The following is an 18786-nucleotide window of genomic DNA, read 5'->3' as shown; positions in this document are numbered from 1 at the left end:
CGTTTGTTGATGGTTGAAATGGTGATGTCATACATTTGCGCATCGAACTACTGCCAAAACACTAGGTCTTGGCCATCTAGTGGGAAAATATTGAGATCCAAAAAGAGACAATGCACGCTACCCAGTGAGATCATGGAAAAATGTGTCAAATTGACAGTTGACCTTGCTCTACCAAATAGTGAATAACTGTTTGTATAGGAAGAATATTATGGTTTGAGACTTTTAAATATGTCTGTGAATATATTAGGAATCCTTTAAGTATACTTGCATAAGTTGTATTTGCTGAATTCAAGTGGTAAATAAATTAATAGATGATTAAGTTGAGAAATGGATTTAGACACATGAAAACTAATTCCACCACAACTTGAATTGGATACACACAGATCGTTCCAAGCTATGTACAAAAATTAAAATTTGCCTAATTAAAAGCTTTATAGTTGTTAATTAAAAGCGTAATTAAGTAGTGTTCAATATTCATTAGTGTTTTAATTCAAAGCCATGTTGTATTCCAATACAGCTCACACAGCAAACGGAATTCGAACACGTGGATGACGGCATTACGTATCAGTAGAATTTGAAGCGCCGGCGGAATACGCCTCACCACGTGCCGAATATAGCCACACACGTGTCGGAATATAGGGATTTGGTAGGTTTGCATTCTAAAGGCTTTGAAATAAATATGGCAACATTTTGTGACGTTTCATCATTGCTGGCACGTAGTACGGTGTTTTGCGAGTCACATAAAGCGAACAGAACTCGAGTAACGCATACGGTTATTTTTTTATAGTTTTTCATTTCTCGATGCGTCCTTAATGTGTCGGAATATACCGCATTTACCCTAGTCAAATAGATAGTAAAAATGTTGAAGTTTATGCAATGATGATGACACTATTTATGGTTTTGCAATATTTTGATTAGTTTAGCCGCTAGGTACAACATTTCTGCGAAATTTGGGACGTGAGGGACGCATCCCACGGTCCCAATTTACCTGCGGGTCCCGCCCATCCACCCATTTCCCCGTTTGAGTCTTTGACGGTATAAAAACTTGTGATCAATGAGTCTGAATGAGATGTGGTGGGCACTGGGCACTCAGTGGGCAGTGCCGCAGTGGAGCTAGACCATGGTGCAGAGGGTGGATGCAGCGTCGCCAATGTATGGGTTTTTAAGCCCTAAGCATCGGCTGCGTCGCCGGGTAATTTTAAGATGCGTCGCCGGGTAATTTTTAATGAAAAGCCATTTATGCTGAGTACTGGAAAACTATTTACAAGCCACGAACTTATTTACAAGGTTGCATGCACATGTTATCCCAAATAACTAATTTTACCCTAAAAACAGTCCAATTGTACAGCAAGTGTCAACTGAACATGTGATAATGCAGTCTGACAACTCTAATGTGACGGCAACTACGTAATCGTAAACTTGATGTTTACATTTTTTTGGTGGGAACTCATCGCAACTGATTTCCGGACAAGCTTCACTGCATACTGATCAATCAAACATACCGGAAACCTTACTTTTTTTAATAGTTGGCCGAAGAGTGACAATTTTGTTAAATTAATGTTAAATAAATAAATAAATAAATAAATAAATAATAAATAATGTTAAATTTTCATGTTAAATGAAACAATTTCCATCTAAATGTGTCGGCAAGATCTTCTGAAGGCATAAATTTTGCTACTGAAGCGTCGCCAAAGATCTTGCAATATTCATCCACTCTCTGCACAGAGGGTGCTAGAGTAGTGCAAGATTGGAATTTTTTTTCCCAAGATTGGAATTTTCCTACTTGTTTCTGAAATCTTGTGGCTCAAACGTGACACATTTCTGATACATTTGGAATCTTGTGGCCTGATCAATGATCATGCACTTTCTCAGGGACTCAGGCATCCAATTAGGGTAAACACGGTATATTCCGACACATTAAGGACGCATCGAGAAATGAAAAACTATAAAAAAAAACGTATGCGCTACGTAAGTTCTGTTGCCTTCACGTGACTCTCAAAACACTTTACTACGCGTCAGCAACGATGAAACGTCACAAAATGTTGCCATATTTATTAAAAAGCCTTTAGAATGGAAACCTTTTCCAGAATTCCAGCTGTGATTGGTTGATAGGATTGTGATTTTAGCCCCTTTCAGCTTTCCAGCTGTAGTTGGATAATGGAATTGTAATTTTATCTGCTTTCTAGCTGTGATTGGTTGATAGGGATGCTTTCAAGCTGTGATTGGTTGATGGGGATGCTTTCAAGCTGTGATTGGTTGATGGGGATGCTTTCAAGCTGTGATTGGTTGATGGGGATGCTTTCAAGCTGTGATTGGTTGTGCCCATAAGCCCCGCCTCCAAGTATGGTATATGTACTACAGTACTAGTTAACTAAATACTTGACTGAAACTTGATCATTACAAACAAAAGGCCTGGGAAATTTAAAAAAATCCATTAAATAATTATTAAAAGACAAGTAAAAAATATCTATCAAACAAGTGACATCTAAATAATTCTTTTACAAATTTAATGTACCTGTACTAGTATAAAATCGAAACATTTTGTCCACAGTCCACTTTTGATCCACCTTTTCATTTATACCTAGTCACTTTAGTCATTCACCTGGAAGAGCACTGTGGGAATGGGAAAGCTTTTCAGCTTGGGTGGAAAGCTTTTTAATAAGTGAACTTGCAATCTTAGAATTCCAGCCTGGCTTGGAACGATCTGTGTGTGTCCAATTCAAGTTGTGTTGGAATTAGTTTTGATGGGTCTAAATCCATCACTCAACTTAATCATCTATTAATTTATTTACAACTTGAAATCAGCGAATACAAGTTTACTTAAAGGATTCCTAATATATTCACAGACGTATTTAAAAGTCTCAAACCATAATATTCTTCCTATAAAAACAGTTAGGTATTCACTATTTGGTAGAGCAAGGTCAACTGTCAAATTTGACACATTTTTTGATGATCTCACCAGGGCCTAGTCTGGAAAAGTCCTATTTTTGTCTGAAATATCGCGGCTCTAATATCATATAATTTCAGTAGGTATGAAATCTCGCGGCTTGAATGTCATAAATTTTTGTTTGATTAAAAAATCGCGGTTTGCACTTCGCAAACATGTCATTTCATAAAATTTTCAACTTCCACAATCCGCATTGCTTTACCATTTCCGCCAAAAATATCTTGCAGAAAAAACATAAACATCGTAATGTAAACAAATAAACAAAACGTTTGTTGAAGATCGCGCATGCCGCATAGTTGCGGTCATGTCAAAGCTATCAGACTGTATATTAACACGTGCTGAACTTACAGTAGAGACAAATTTTATTGTTGCCGTTTGACTGTTTAAGGGTAAAATTAGAGATTTGGGGTAACACGTGCATAAACTTTGTAAATAAATTTGCATTCGCACCTCGTCAATGGCTTTTCATGGCCGAGATATGGAATTCACGGCTCGGTGAAATAGAATCACGGCTCGTAGAAATGGAATCACGGCTGGCAAATCCATAAAACCACGGCTCGAAAAATTCAGTTGCGGCTCAAAAAATTCAGTTGCGGCTCGCTAAGTAGATATATTCCATACTAGACCAGGGCAGGTGGCATGCATTGTCTCTCTTTGGAATTGGATCTCAATATTTTCCCACTAGATGGCCAAGACCTAGTGTTTTTGCAGTATTTCGACACGCAAATGTATGACGTCACCATTTCAACCATCAATGAACGCATGGAACTAAAACAAAGCTTAATATAAAGCAAAAACTAGAGAAGTGACGGAATTACCTACGATGTTGGAATATACCGCGTTTACCCTACCTAGCTAAATAGGAGGTAGCATAATTCATCTGGTGGCTGGTGCTGGTGGCTAGTATGGAATATATCTACTTGGCAAGCCGCGACTGAATTTTTCGAGCCGTGGTTTTATGGATTTGCCAGCCGTGATTCCATTTCTTAAATTTTATGAAATGACATGTTTGCGAAGTGCAAACCGCGATTTTTTAATCAAACAAAAATTTATGACATTTGAGCCGCGAGATTTCATACCTACTGAAATTATATGATATTAGAGCCGCGATATTTCAGATAAAAATAGGACTTTTCCAGACTAGGCTGGTGGTAAATGGTAATCTCGCGGTACCAGAAATAGCAGGAACGCTTTATTGTTTAGACTTTAGTCACATCCCTAAAGGTACAAGTTTTCCACGCTTGGTGCCCAGATGACTCGGGTGAGACTGTGAGTATGAATTAGTAGAAACCTGGTACTAAAGTTTGATAGGCCTGCCTGACTTCAAAATTTATATAGTAAAATAAAAATATATTACACTGCATATCATTTATGTACAATACAACTAATAGTACTAGCCCTAGCCCCTAGGTAGCTGAGGCCGTAGCTCCTTCAGATTTCAGCCTGCTTGAGTCCTAGGTCCTAGACCTAGAGGCTAGCCCTACTGCCCAATGTGCCCATGGCTCCTAAGCCGCAGAGTGCTTGCCGTGACTGGGACTGCTGACCGCTCCCGGCTCCTTCCGCTGCGGCGCTACTCGATACAAAGCTCGCGCTGGGCATCCTCTGATATTTAAGACTACAACGTACTGTTGCTCTGGAAAGTAGCCATGAAGCGCAAGTCGTCGGTAAGTGCAAGAGCGCTTTTTGTTGAAAAAAGTTTGCAAATATTAGAGTGAATCAAAGCTGTTTATTGTGAGGAATTCACAATTAGTGTGTAAAACGAATTTCCGGAGGTTAGGTTGTAAAAGGGCAGTTTGAGAATTCGTTTATATACGAATAAACTTGATTGTGGTTTTGAGTATTTGAGGATGCTACAATAATAATAACAACAATAATAGCGGTTTCATCGTTTAGTAGGCCTTAGGCCTTTTGCCGATTCTTAGCATCGGAGAACATTCACAGCTTGTTGCGGTCTTGAACTCGCAACTCACTGCTACAATTTTGCTTCTTAACCGCCCGGCCTCCTCGCCGATTCTGACCAGAAACTGGCGCACAGAGCTGGGATCGAACCCGCAACTCTCTGATACAATGTTGGTACTCTGAACTATAACCACTGGCTATAATACGACATCACACGAATTTTTTACCAACAATGAACAAGGAGACTGTTTTTGGCATGAAATTTTAAACGTTTTAAAAGACCACATCGCCCATCTTGGGAGAAAATTTCTGGCATAATTTCCATAGCAGATTTCCATCTTAGGGTTGGCCAAATCGCGAAACGTTCCGGACAATTTTGCAGCCAGACTCGCGGCCGAGACTTCCGAAACGTCTCGCACAATTTCACGGCCGGACTCACGGCCGGTCTCCAAAATAATACACATGCACAGCTGCCATGATATATCTCCTGAACTAACGCACATAGCTTAATAAAACGTTACACGTGTATTTTTTATGACCTAACGGTGATATAATAATATAGCGGTTTCAGCGTTTATTTGGATGTAGGCCTGTCGCCGATTCTTAATGTTGCAGAACATCCACAGCATGTTGTGGGCTTGAACTCACAACTCACTGCTTCAAAATTTCTTTGCTTACCCGCCCGGCCTCCAGAGGTGGGCAGTAGCGCGCTACATCTAACGGCCGCTACATTTTTCGTAGCTGTAGCGGTAGCGGCGCTACATTTAAGCAATTGTAGCGGTAGCGGTAGCGCCCGCTACATTTAGAGCATGTAGCGGTAGCGGTCGCTACATTTCAAAGTAGCGCTGCCCAGCTCTGCCGGCCGGCCTCATTGCCGCTGATCAGGCGCACAGAGCTGGGACGGAGCCCGCACCTCTCTGCTCTAATCTTGGTACTCTGGACGTTAACCACTGGGCCTGATTGTTACAGCTTCATCACTTCTGCATCTCGGAACTCGTAAAGGCGTCTGATCAGTCCAAGAAGTTTGTTGGATTTATTAGTTTTCGCCCACAAGAGATCTAAAAATAGGTCCTTCAACAGGATCGTTTCCAAACTGACGATAGTTTTATTTGGCTACTAGACTTCCACCGGGTTCGATATGGTGCTAGGCATTTCAAGGCTGAACATATATTTCTCCATTGTTTTATCTAGTCTGTTCTTGAACGTGTTTATTCGACCGGAGCGCCAACGATGTAAACGGGGAGGCTGTTCCACATGTCGGTGATTCGAAGCGAGAAGAAATGTTGTCGCGTGGATGAATTGCGACGCAGTCTTTTACGTCAGTTCATAGCCTTTCCTTAACTAGTGCCGTCATTAGCTTAACACCAAATATCTAATTGTCGTTTTGTATCTGTGGCCACTTTCAAGAAATATGATAATCATTTCTTAACAATATCACAAATTTTATTTATTACAACACTTCTCTTTAACTTCACTTCTTGTTTGTCTGTCTGTTTGTCTGTCTGTCTGCTACAAATCTTGTAATCGAAATTTAACAAACTTCTACTTATCCTATCGATCTGAAATTTTGCATACTTGTTTAAAGTTGGAGACAATGCATGAATCAAATGTCAAAATAAATGATTTTAAAAATTAAAAAAAAGTTTTTTTTTTAGTATTAAAAAAATTGAAAAAATAATTTTCTCAGCTACAAATCTTATAACTGATATTTAACACACTTTTACCTCTCTAATTGATCTGAAATTTTGCACACTTGTTTGAAGTCATAGGCAATGCATGAATCAATTAATAGAATAAATAATTTTGAAAAAAAAATTTATATGTTAAAAAAAATTTATATATTAAAAAAATTGAAAAATTAATTTTTTTAATAATCGAAAATTAAATGAGAAATTCATGGTACATCTTTAAGATTGGAGACACTGGATTCTTTGGAAGTGTTGTCTTTAAAAAGTTATTTTTAAACGTATAATAATTTATTTATTAAATATTCTTCGGAGTCCCCAATTGTTTAAAAACTGTGTACATACAAAAAGTTCCTTATTTTCACGCTGTGTAGGACCACTTACGAGTGATCGCAGAAACAATTTGCGCCTTGCATGAAGCTGGTGGGGCACTTGCTTGTATTGAATGCTCGACGACTATTTTTTACCAGCTTCGTGGTTGGTAATATAATCTATGCTGCCACACCAATGCATTCATTTAGGAATTTGGCAAATAAAACAAATGTCCGTTGTGAGTATTTACTTTGAAGTTATTGTTATTGCTTGATGTGAATAGTACACGTTCTGTCACATATTTTCACTTAAACTCCATGTGCATAAAGTAGGCAGGCAGGATCAGTTCTTTAATAAAGCTGCGTTTCGTGTTTTCCTTCAATTTTCACTTCTTTCTACGTGTAAGTTATCTCATGGATGCATTTTTATACAAATAATTGATATTAATGCCTTTAACATAATTCTGCATCTTAAATTAATGTTGCATTCGCGAACTCAATTAAAATATACGAGGATAAACGTCAATTAATTGCCACAAAAATTGTTGTGTGCCTTCAAACTGAACCACAGTCAACTATCAGCAGGATACGGAGCCAATAGATCAGACAGTTAGTGATTGAATTCGTATAATCGTTACACAAATTGAGAACTACACAAGAGCCGAAGGCCACGTTCTGGGCGGCATTATTGTGCACAATATCCGCCCCTATTTAAACAAACCCTATGTAACATTTAATAATTATTCGGTTAATAATTAGTATTTTAGAACAATGATATTCATAATGCTATTGTCACAATTATATTTTCTGATTCTTGCTGATTTATTATAATGAAATTAGTTAAAAACGTCATATAACGTTGATGATGTACAGGTATTTTCGAAAAGTTATCAAAAGTTATTCATGTCTCTTCGGTGTGTGTGATCTTCTGCCCTATGTTGCATGTGCATCAATTGCTTCTTGAGTGTTTCAGTGCATGGCTAGTGAATTATTCAAACATGAACATGTTGACTTATCATCGTCCAGTTACAATAAACGTTGAAATGCGGTTGACTCCCTGATTAATCACGAAAATTGAATTTTTGGTCTCTTAATAACAATTTTGTAAGCACGACATTATAATTTCGTTGTAATATTATTTAATATGTATTATAACCTCGTGTTATTTAGTGCTGTATATAACGTTTAGTTTATATTTCATCGGTAATCAGCTATCAAACTAAGCTTTTGTCTCGGTTCGCTTGACATTCATTCATACTTTGTCTGAATTTCCTCAGACTTTTTTATTTGGTCATTTGAAATAATCAGGTTTTACTGGGATTGATATTACGTGTAATTTGAGAACACCGTTATCTCGTCATCCCGTGCATCCCAATCAAATTAATAGTTTTGCAAATAAAGTTCATAGGTTGAAGAATTACCGTTGAGAACTATTTATCATCGAATTTCAAGTTTTATATCAGAAGGAAACGTTTCAAGTTATTATCAGGATTTGCACTTAACAATTAATAATCTAATTAAAAATTTGCTGTTTACAATAATCTTATCACGTACCGCTGTTAGGTTCGATTTCCCCCGTCAGAAATGCAATGTTACTCCCAGATAATATAGACATGGGATATTACCTATTATATCGTAAGTACGCACCGAAACAGCCTAATATATATTTACGTTGACGCGAAATGAATGTCCAACGTTTCATGAATATTGGATGGGTGAGTTTCAAATCAGAAATTTACAGCACTTGTGTTTGCTGAAATATTTTCGGATCTGCAGATACTAATACTTTACGATCTTAAATTGAAATTATGTTTCACTCATTGCTGGTTCATTCATGTATGTATATCAGGACTAAATCATGAATTATTTATGCAATAACTTTTATAATAAAATGTGGGCAAATATGTAGCCACACTGGCAACTAATGCGTTACCATAATTAAGTAATAATCGGCTGTACAAATGAACTGGGCCAGGTCCCACTGAGGGCCCGGCGATGTTATTGCTAGCGTCGCTGACGCCGAGTAAGCAAATGACGACGAATGTATTTTGCGCTCGGTTAGTGACAGCAGGCAAAGCAAAGCGAGTTGCTGTTAATGCGACATTAACGTGGACCGCCACTCTGAATCTGCTAATTAAACTTACGTACGAGTTGATAAAGACGTTTATGAATACTCAGTCTATTGTTAATAATAACATGAGAAGTAAATGTGAAATGACTACATAAAACATGAAAAACCAAATCTATAAGAAATTCTTCAAGTTATTGGGGAGAGGTGCGGATCACGAACACAACAAACAAGGCAACTGTACTGAAAAGATAATGCTCAGTGAATATGTATATTTATGTATTACAACGTTCATGTATTGGATTCCGCGTATGACCGTATAAGTCGAGACCGAGTGCAAAATCGAACAAATTCACACGGCCTAGACATCACCGTTAGGCCCTAAAAAATACACCTGTAAAGATTCAGTAAGCTGTGTTCATTAGTTTACGAGATCATTCATGAACGCTGAGTATGTGTATAAATTTGGAGACCGGCCGTAAAATTGTCCGAGAGGTGTTATCGGGGTGTCTGGTTCAAACGAACTTCGAGGGCACGCTACACATAAGTTTAGTAGCAAGCGAAAATATATATACGACGGAATATTCATAACGATGGAATAATAAGAATGGAATAATTATTAGCGATGGATTGATAATAACACTGGAATAATATGTGAATTTTATATTATATTTACGTTGTTCCGATTTCGTTTGATTTCGTTTGGTTAGGTCAAAGTAGGTTCGGTTAGGATTGGTTAGTTAGGTTAATTGTTATTAAATCAAGGTTAAGTGACTATTTCTTGCTTAATCTATCCTAAGTCCTAACTTATCATAAACTAGCTTAATATTTTGAAAGTTTCGTTTAAATGGAGATATCAAGCAGCTAGCAGTTCTGGACAACCGTAACCCCAGCACATAAAAATTGTTTCTGTTTACGTTTGAAAAACTCTTGTGCCATCAATATAATGGGAGTTAAATTATCTCTCTGTTTGTGAGGTGCAGTGTAATGTAACCCAGAGTTGCTGCCCAGTGACTCTCATAATAAAATGCAGAGATTATTTTAACAGCTTGTCATACTCTAAAAAAATAGAAAAAGTTGAAAAGCTCTAAATTAGAATGCAAGAAGCCTGCCATTACAGGTTGATGACTGCGTGGGTTGTCCTCAACCTTCCCGCGACCTCCAGACTGTTGGTTAATGTTTATGAATATAAAATTACTCACGTTCGGAAAAATTCCTTTCATTGACATAACAGCTGCGCTGAACTCTTGGCCGTGATTTGCGATACTCTGATGCGAGTAATTTTGAGGCATTGCGCGCAAGAAAGCCTTTACTTTGCAAATTGTGCGCCACTGAAATACAGTCTTTAAGGAAATTTAAATGTAATAAATTTGAACAGCGTCTTTAGAAGTACGTCTGCTATTGGAAACTCGATAACAGTCACAACAGCCCACGTGGCTTCTATGTTATCGTGATGAGACAGACCAACGTCGTATGGAACCGTCGCAGAATGGGCTCCAGTCTAAATCTCATACCCAATCGCCATAGTGGCAATTTTAGGGATCAAAAATAGAACATAAGAGTAAAATATTCAAATGGTTACCTCAAAGATATTCAGTCGCATCCGACCCGCGACTACTGAACATTACGTGTCAAGTCGCTGTATTAGAAAATGATTTCATCACTAACTAAACTATTCTCTTAAGTCCTTCAAACAACATCACTGATCAACTACCTTACACGTTGAAGCATGTTTGCACTAAAATTGCAGCTCAAATACTACATTCGTTGGAAATTCCAGGAAAATATTCTTTATGATAGTATAAAATATATGCTTTATGTATATTTCAGACGAGTATCAGATACACTTGTGCCCGAAATTATTCTTACCCCTTCAGAATTATAACAAAATTTCAATGTTAAAGAACAATAGAGATCATTTACAACTTATTCTTCTAGGGAAGGTTGTCATTATAATGTACAATAAAATTAATGCTAGAAACTATTTATAAAATAACTTTCAATAGTACTTACTTTGAATTTTATGAGTAACTAACTATTCATAATTATTCGTACCTTCTTATTCCAGATCATTTATCATAGTATTTAGGAAGAACAATTAAATTAAATACAAATATTGACTTAAATAGAAACTTAAAATATTTAAGAAGAACTATTATATTCAGTGTTATTGAACATTATAATATTTTTCTCCGCAAAGTTTAATAATATAATTTTTCACTATTTAGGCAAAAGCTAAAATTTTGCTGAAAGTTTGAAGACGGCAAAGAAAAATTAAAGAGCTTAGTAATGATCTCAGAAACAAAATTCTAAATTTCCACAATCATTGACAAGGAAATTCTGTCAAATTTGGATTTTTCTGGTATGAAGTTATCAAGACACACACTGCAAAGAACAATGCGTCGTAACGGACTGAAGGGTTGTCGACCCAGGAAAACCCCTTTGCTAACAGAAAAAGCATGTGAACGCCCGTCTGAAGATTGCTAAAACTCCTGTCGATTCCCAAACCTCATTTTTCTCCAAGATTTTGTGGAGAGATGAGACTAAAATAGAATTATTCGGGCCTATATGGATGTAGCTTACGTTTGGAGAAAAAAAAGGTGAGGCTCATAATCCAAAGAACACAATCCCAACATTTAAACATGGGGGTGGGAATCTATTGTTTTGAGGTTCATTTTCTGTTAAGGGACCTGGAAGTCTGATTAAAGTTAACTTTATTATAAAAAAAACACTATCATGGTGTTATCAAAAATAACATCAAGCAGGATGCAGAAAAACTTTTCTCATGGTCCTGATTGGATTATTCAGCAGGATAATGATTCGAAACACACAACAGAATAATCAAGAAGTGGTTCAGGGATTTTCACATTAATGCCATGGAATGGCCTAGTCAAAGTCCCGATCTCAATCCTATTGAGAATTTCTGGCGAGTACTGAAAATAGAGGTGAAAAAGAGACAACCTAAAAATTTGAAAGAATTGGAACAGTATGCCAAGGAAGTATGGAAAAAACTTAGCGTTGATATATGCAGGAGCCTTGTTGACCATTACCCTAAGCGTTAAGCGTTTACAACAAGTTATCATGAGTAAAGGCCATGCTATTAACTATTGATTCAGGGTATGAATAAATTTGGTCATGAGTCAATTTTATATTTCTTTTCTATCTCATTACAAAACTGAAAAATAATATTTTTTACAACAGTTCTCTTTAACTTTACTTCTTGCTGATTGTTTGTCTGTCTGTCTGTCTGCTACAAATCTTATAATCGATATTTAACACACTTCTACCTGTCCAATCGATCTGAAATTTTGCACAATTGCATAAAGTCAGAGACAATGCATGAATCAGTTGACAGAATAAATAATTTTGAAAATGTACAAAATTTTGATATCATAAAAAAATTTTGAAAAATAATTTTTTTAATATATGAAAATAAAATTAGAAATTCAATGTACATGTGCAACATCCAAGACACCGGATTTTTCAGAAGTGTTGTCTTTAAAAAGTAATTTTTAAACGCGTATTATTGGTTTCAAAATGCCATTTCTATGATTCATGAATGGTTTACATCTGTTTTAAAGTTTTAAATAATTAGTTTCTGGTCTATTTCTCATAACTTGTTGAAATGACGTTAGGGTATGAATAATTTTGGGCACAATTAAGCGTATACGCAAAAACTGGGAAATGTTGCTCTGAGGCACCTCGTGGTTAATGCGTCTGCTACGAACTAATCATCGAGTTCGAACAAGTTTATAAGTTGGTGATTTGGGATTAACATTCAGTGCGGGGCAGACAATTCATGACAATCTGCTTACACAATAAAAAATTTCCGAGTCATCGAAGGCTTCGATCATACTTTCGCACCCGCCATATTAGCAGTTTTCGGGATCAAAAATAATTTACGAAAGAATATTTGGTAAGTAAAGCAGGGGGAAATGATTCGCCTACGACCCATAGCTACTGAACACTACGTTTAAAAATGCGTAACCTAAAAAATGATTGCATCATCAACTAATTTATTCTTAAATCATGGCGTTCGAACGTACCTGCGTGTGACCTGCCTCACATGTTTACGCATATATGCACATTTGCTGCTCATATACTACATGTATAGTTCATGTCAGGAGAATAATGTACACGATAATGTTTTGTATATGATAATGTTTCGGCTATAAACATGTATACGCAGCAACAGAAAATTTGCCAATGAAACTTGCACGTAGTTGTGGTGTTGAACAAACAAATTAGCTTAAGCTAATCCAAGCACCGCGTAAAATGAATAAAAAGCTCATTTGAGGATTTTATATCAAGAATCCCAGTGATCAATCTGCGTTTATTCGGAAAATTACAGACAACATACATGCACACGAATTACCCAACAAGTTTGGGCTTTTGTTTAAAACATTCGTCGCTCAGGTATTGCACTCAAACTCGTATTACTGCAATTTTTAACCATATTTTGTATAATGCAAGTTAATTATCCGGCCAAAAGCTTAAGTAACAAAAAGAACTGCCAATCACATTTGCTTGTAGTTGTGTCAGCCGTGATATACGTGTTGGTTTCCATTGATACATTGTTATTAATGTCTGTACATTTATACTACCGGCCAAATACTCATCTTAATATAAACAGAAATGCAACTTTTCCTAGTAATCTTAAACAAAACGTAAGGTATAAGTGGCAGATATTATGCATATCTTTGAAAAAAAGACTTTGCAGTTGTTTTATATTCTTGAAGTCTGACGTTCGCCCGTCAGACTTCCGTCTTGTATGTCAAACTTGACATGACGTGCGACACTGACGCTATGTTTGAACGTGTGGATGAAACTTAAAGGAGGCTTCACTTGTTTTATATTCTCGAATTGCTTCTGTGCAGCTTTTTCTTTGAATTCTCGACCCGGACATTAGAATTCATGTTAAAAAAGTTTTGACCATTGAATATGGAAATAGAAAAGGACAAATATGATAATATTATATGTAGAAGGTTGACAATTGTGAGCTTCAGCAACAGAGACGGAATTTAAATTGCTTAGAGAATATTTTTGACTGGATATATTTATAGTTGGGGAAATGCTAACGAACATGAATTCCATATAGCTATAAGCTGTAGAGGAAGCCTTCGAAAATTCAGTCAATCAATATGTCGGTCGCGCACTGGTGAATCATCGATTATAGAAAGATATGCAATGAGGTAAGTATTTAAAGAGAACTCAAACTCAAACCATACTTTTTTCAAATCTTCACATTCGACAAAACTGCGCATGCGACCAAACTTTGCCTGCTGAGCTCATAGGCATCTTCATTCATGTCGGCATTTCTGTTTTAACAAAACTCACTCATTTATGTAAAAACATGGTCAACGTATCAGGTGCCAATTTTTTACACAAAATGACTGTCACAATAGTTATAATATATAAACAGTTACAATATATAAATAGATTCATGATGGTGTCGTTATAAGGGGTTATGATACTGAATCCGGCCGGTGGCTGTGATGTTGAACACTGTGAGGGCAATAATGATTTAGTTAGTGCTGGATTCGGTTTTTTGATAAGTCATCAAAAGTTAACATGTTCAGTAGTTCTGGCTCGGGCTCCATAATTCCTCGAAGTACCCGTGCAAACGAATCGCTTTAGCTTTGCTTGAATATTTTTAAACCTAATCCTGTGTCCATCACAGGTATGGGTAAAAAACGTGATGAAAGGAGTGATGTGTTAGTGCGTTTAAAACCATTATTGACTGTTAATTCCAGTAGCTGTGCCTCAGAATGTGAAGATATGCTGTGATAAATAGACTAAATATTTAATTTATTATGAACTAATTCCAATATATTTATGTGTAAGCAATTTGAAGGGCGTATTCTGAGGTACTGAGGAGCGTCTGCCTGAGAAAACTCTGCAACTGAGTCACAGCAGATCACCTACAGCTGACTTCTACACTAAGGTTACGTGTCAGGCGTAACGCTCACATATACATTATCCGGCCCGCTATAATGGCAGATTTTTCGATGAAAAATAATTAAGAAATATAAATTTATAAGACAATGAAAAAGGTGGAAATTACTCGCCTCCGACCCGTAGCTACTGAACACTACGTTGGAGGTCCGCGCAACATAAAAAATGATTGCATCACCAACTAATTTATTCTTGAATCACGGCGTTCGAACATAACTGCATGTGACTTGCCTAACAAGTTTACTTATATATGCACATTTGCTGCTCATATACTACATGTAGTTCATGTCAGAAGAATATTGTATATGAGGATTTTTGTATATGATAATGTTTTGGCTAAAATCATGTATACGCAGCAACTGAAAATTTGTCAGTGAAACTTGCACGTAGTTGTGGTGTTGAACATACATACAAATTAGCATGAGCTAATCCAAGCATCCGCGTCAAAATTGCAAAACTCACCGCGTAAAATGAATAAAACGCTCATTTGAGTATTTTATATCAAGAATCCCAGTGATCAATCTGCGTTTCTTTGGAAAATTACAGACAACATACATGCACACGAATTACCCAACAAATTTGCGCTTTTGTTGAAAACATCTGAGGTAGTTGGGTGCAACCAATGAATGAGAAATTTAGGTTGTATGGTGGATATAAAGAGAGGCCAATTTATTTTGTTTATTGTGGTCAGATTCAGCCAGACAATGCAATGCGGAGTTAAAAGGCGTGAGGGAATATTTCTTTCATGTATGATATATAAGCGAGACCCAATTCTTATAAGATCACAACATAGAGTACTACTATGGAGGGCACGTCGGAGGGCACGTTTCTTTAGCGTGTCTGGGGCTAGAATCAATGGAGCTCAAAATAGGCCTTCCGGAAAAATCGGGACGTTAAAATGTTGCCATCGTTTGATACAAAATTGTGCTATATAGTTGCTGTTCTAGCGTTCTATATTATAATTGTTCTTATCGGAGTTTAAAAGTATTGTAAAACACTCGCAATTTATGATTGTTATAATTGACTATGATTTTTATATCGGCTGATATTGAATATTGTTTCTATTATTATACACATAGCCTGTAACTGACAATTAAAGGGATTAAGGTTGACAATATGTACAGGATTAAGCTAGCAAGATGTCTAAAGCTTATCTTATTCTAACAATACTATCAAGATCACTACACATCCGTGGTTCAGGTATTGCATTCAAACTCATATTACTGCAATTTTTGTCCATATTTTGTATATTGTAAGTTAACTATGCAGCCAAAAGCTTACGTAACCACAAAGCTGACAAAGATATTAACATTATATTTGTGCCAGCCGTGATGTACGTGTTGGTTTTCCGTGATACATTGTTTTAAATTTCTGTATATATACGCTATACTACCGACCAAAATTATAAAAAAACGAAAATATGCGTAGAAATCTTGAAAAATGAAAGGTATTAGCGGTGGATATTAAGCATATCTATGAAAAACTTGTGAAAAAAACTGCATGTAGTTGTTTTATATTCGTGAATTTCTTCTGTGCAGCTTTTCTTATTGAATTTTCGACCTTGACATAAGAATTCATATTAAAAGGTTTTGACCTCTGTACATAACATTAAGAAAGGAAAAATCTGATAATTTTATATGTAAATGGTGGACAATTGTGAGCTTCAGCAACAGAGATGGAATTTAAATTGCTAAGAGAATATTTTTGACTGGATATTGGGGAAACGCTAACGAATATGATTTCCATATACGCTGCAGAGGAAGCCTTCGGAAATTGTGAGTCAATCAATGTCGGTCGCGCACTTCTGAATTATCGATTACAGAAAGTAATGCAATGAGGTAAATTTTTAAACATAGCTTGCACTCAAACCGTTAATATTATTTCCAACCTTTACGTGCTCCCGAACTTTGCCTGCTGAGCTCAAAGGCATCTTTATTCGTGTCGGCAATTCTGTTATGACAACTCACTCACTTATGTAAAAACATGGCAACATATCCGGTGCCAATATTTCACACAAATTTACTGCCACTAGAGTAAAAACTTATAAAATGATTCATAATTGCTTCGTTCAGGGGGGTTATGATAATGAATCTAACAGATGACTATGACGTTGAACACCGTACGTGCAATCCTCAAATCCAAGTAATAACAGAAAATTATTAACATCTTATGTTCACCATTACAGGTTTATCTTGCTGAGCGATGACATCGAAATTTACGAGAATGTCTGCAAAAAAATGCTCAATGGCCTCCAGAATTCTCCAGCCGAATTTTACTGCAATTTAAGCCAATCTTCGTACCAAAAGAATATTCAATCTTGGAAATGTAAGACAGATGCTCAACCGAGCGACTTTATCTGCCGAGAGTTTTGCCGGATGTCGACAGTGTCGTCTACCTACAGCTGCTTGATAGATGAACGGCGACTATTAATCATTACTTAGTTTCACAAGTTCATTAACTTCAACTCTAATGTTACCGTTGGTATTGATAAATAACTAAATATTGCCACGTTTCAAAATTTTACTGAGAAGATAAAGCCAATAAATTGGTTCGATCACAGACCTGAGCACAAGGTAACCACGAATGGTACGGGGTGCGTCGGGTAGAGGTGGCTTGGCTCGGAGACTGTGGTGATGGTGTGAAGACCCCCTCGGTGCCATAACGCAACTGCGCCCAATGCCCCCAGCACCATTACCACATCTTGCCACTGCAGTGACTTCATCACTAACAAAGCCTTCGTGTATTGAAAAAATTCAAAGGTACAATTCTGAATGGGTGCCAATATTTCGGCGCACTGAAATTTAAATCAACCACAACATAAGAAGGCTGTATCACAATGTTTTTTGAATTGATCGTTTAGAGTAGTCATTATTGGATCTAAATAGCGTCTTATTAATAAACTCATTGTTACAATTATTATTGCTTCATATTGTTCAATTTCTATAATGATTAGTGAAGTGTGCTAAGTTTACGCAGCTCACCTTTGCCGTTAAATAATAATGAAAACATCCTCGAAGCTAAATATTGGATTAGGACCATGGCTAGAATTTCACTAAAATTGTAACTTCAACCTGATTTATTTATTTAACAAACTCGAGTTCTTTTGAACTTCAAGAATTTCTAGAGTAATCAAGCTCGGTTTTGGCCAATTAAATTGCGATTCAACTTGGAGATGATTGGTCAATTTTATAAAGTACCAGTCTACGTAAAAAATCCAATTAGCTTCAGGCAGAGTTTTTGTTAATGTAATTAGAGCGTTGTTATATAGTCATAATTTCGCTCTAGATTAGGAAATGAGCAAACCTCGGAGACAGTTTCACACCACGGACTCTGAGCGTTACTTCGCTGAATGCGTGTACGGAGGATCATTTGATGGCAGGAAGTAACTTATTTCCTGAATAAAGTCGGAGGAAAATCGTCGCTCCGTACCCGTTTAGGCATCAAGAGCGTATAAAAACGCTCTAATTTATATCATGCAATATAAATGTTACATGAGCTTTTGATTTCATTCATAGGCTAAGAGGTGAGTAGAAAAGCCTTGTTTGTGAGAGGTATTCGAAGCTATTTTGAGTAATGAGCAAAAATCGTAGCATAGACCAGATTATATGATAGTGAGCAAAGATTTTTGTACAGGAATTTCCTTCAGAAAATTTTGAAATGGCTATAATCGAACTTCCGTTATAAAATCAACCATATACCTGGTTCGGCATTGAATATACTTTGGTTATGAAATTTCTCACTAAATATTAACGAATCAATTTCATTTATTTAAAATCCTTTGCATTCAACATATCAACAAACATTGTGCTTTAAATTCATAAATTTGAGTTTGTTACATTTTTTGGTTGGCACTTCAGGAAAATAGTTCTGCGTTGCAAAACAACGACATTAATGCTTACCGTTGCAGACAATGAAGACAAA

The sequence above is a fragment of the Hyalella azteca genome, unplaced genomic scaffold, assembly GCF_000764305.2.
Source record: "Hyalella azteca isolate HAZT.00-mixed unplaced genomic scaffold, Hazt_2.0.2 contig6145, whole genome shotgun sequence".
Lineage (NCBI taxonomy): Eukaryota > Metazoa > Arthropoda > Malacostraca > Amphipoda > Hyalellidae > Hyalella > Hyalella azteca.
The sequence above is the reverse complement of the archived record's forward strand: the minus strand, read 5'-3'. Positions refer to the sequence as shown.